The sequence below is a fragment of the Rattus norvegicus genome, chromosome X (genome assembly GCF_036323735.1).
Source record: "Rattus norvegicus strain BN/NHsdMcwi chromosome X, GRCr8, whole genome shotgun sequence".
NCBI lineage: Eukaryota > Metazoa > Chordata > Mammalia > Rodentia > Muridae > Rattus > Rattus norvegicus.
The window spans coordinates 119,684,434-119,686,865 of NC_086039.1; the positions used below are offsets into that span (position 1 = coordinate 119,684,434).

The 2,432-nt window shown below is 40.6% G+C and overlaps 1 pseudogene; it reads right to left on the reverse strand.

The window, feature by feature from the left end:
* Positions 1–696: 696 nt before the first annotated feature.
* Positions 697–1,919, reverse strand: Tesl-ps1 (testis derived transcript-like, pseudogene 1; annotated as a pseudogene).
* Between the last annotated feature and the right edge of the window lie 513 nt (positions 1,920–2,432).

The window sequence follows — 2,432 nt, forward strand, 5'->3', positions numbered from 1 at the left end:
GGGCTCGAGACCCCATATGTACAACAATGCCAAGCAACCAGAGCTTCCAGGGACTAAGCCACTACCTAAAGACTATACATGGACTGACCCTGGACTCTGACCTCATAGGTAGCAATGAATATCCTGGTAAGAGCACCAGTGAAAGGGGAAGCCCTGGGTCCTCCTAAGACTGAACCCCCAGTGAAGTAGACTGTTGGAGGGAGGGCAGCAATGGGGGGAGGGCTGGGAGGGGAACACCCATAAGGAAGGGGAGGGGGGAGGAGGATGTTTGCCCGGAAACCGGGAAAGGGAATAACACTCGAAATGTATATAAGAAATACTCAAGTTAATAAAAAAAAAAGAAAAAAAAAGAACACACGTAAAGTAAATAGAGGAATATGCAGTAAAGGAGGGGCCTCTGCCTCAACCAGGGGATGCAAAGGCTTAGGCACTGGAATGCCCATTATACACAGTGCTGTCTGCCAGAAGAAATTCACTGAGATGACATCATTTTTTAAATCATGTGCTTAACACAGTCATTTAAATTTAAGACACACAAAGTTTCTTAAAGTTAAAAAAGAAAAAAAGTATTGGACAGTCTCTTCTGATTTGCTATTTAGTCTGCACTTTCTTTTATTTCAAATTAAAATTTCTCATGAAATGCAGGTCACTGCAGACAGCTATAACTCAATACTGCTTGGTGCTCTTGTTCTCCTCTTAGGACACCATCTTCTTACACTCCATGGAACAGAAAATCATCCCTTCTACAGGAATGAACTTCTGCCCAAAAAGGCACTTGCTGCAGCAGGAGCATAGGAAGCACTCTGTGGACTCATGCCAGCTGAAGTTGTTGTACACAATTCTTTGCCCTTCTGGGTCAATGGGATTGTGACATCCTTGACATATCACAGCATGGTTCTTCATGTAGCAGGGCTTACACACAGGCGTGCCATTGACCGTAACATATATTTTCCCTATGAGTATGTTTTTGCACACAAAGCAGCAGAAATGATTCAGATTCCAATTCTTGTTTTCTGCTTTGGTATATTCATTGCTGAATATCAGCTTATCACAGCACAGCAGGGCTTCTCACTGTCACAGTAATGTCTGCCACAGTACAGTTTCCCACCCTTCCAGAAGTAAATCATGTGTTCCAGGATTTTACCACAGATGCTGCAGGTAAAACAAGCTGTGTGCCAGAGTTTATCATAGCCAGCCCTTTCAGCAAAGATGGTTGGGTCTCCTTCCTTTATTATGTCATTGTAATAGTAACAGGAAAATTGGGACTTCTTGAACTCTGCAGAAATGTCTATGGAGCTCACTGCTTCTGGGATATTTTTGAATCCTGCAGGGTAGTGCATCTTGTCACCTTGAGCATTCATCTCAGAGAGAAACTTCACTTCACCCACTCCCAGTGCTTCCCTCTTAAGTTTCTTCACAAAAGACTCCATCTTCTTTACCACTTGGGGAGACAACTCATGGCACTTAGAAGGGTTCTGGTCATGTTCAGGGAACTGTTTTGCCAGCTTCTTCTTCAGGTACTGTGTCCTCTCTGAACCTGACACTGTATGTTTCTCCTTAGGCAAAATCTTCATGTATTGCATGGCACGTTTCTGGTTCTGGACAGGGGTATCCCACACACAGGTAACAATGTTGATGAAAAAGTTCTTCTTGGCATCTATTGGATTTGTCATAACATTGTGTTTGTACATGAGAGTTTCATCTGATTTCAGCTTGGCAATCAGGGTGGTGCACTTGTTTTATTCAAAGAGTCTCCCCAATTTTCTGTCATCCTCATTGCTCAGAAGTATGCCATGTTCTTCTTGTCCAAATTTGCAGTTATGACAAATTTTCTTCCAGCAGTGTAGTTCAAACCCTGCACAGTTCTCTTTGCACTTTAGACAGGGAGGTCCAAATCCTTGCTCATGACTTAAGTCCATCTATTTGTGGTAGGAAGAATAAAAGAGAATCTATTACTATGAATTTTGAAAATTTTAAAAATTCAATAAATCTAACTTTCAATTTCATATTATGCTCTTGTTGATGTAACTCTCAAACAAACCTCCTATGAGCTTCACATGGTTTAGCAAACTATGACACCAATTATGTAAATAAAAGCTGCAAGCACATATATAGCATAATTTGCATTCTCATTGTTTTTTATCATGAATGGAAAAGAAGCAAAATAAACTTGATAGAAAGACTACAAATACTGGAAGTCACAAAACTCATGAAAACATGCCTTGAGTAGGAAATAGCCTTGAATGCATTGACACAGGACACAATAAAAGAATATCTATGGCATAGGCACTAAGATTGACAATTAATAAATGGGACCTCATGAAACTTAAGAACTCTGTAAGGCAAAGAGCATTGTCAATAGAACAGAAACACCAGCCTACAGAATGGGAAAATATTTTCACCAACTTCACATCCATATAAATGGCTAATAT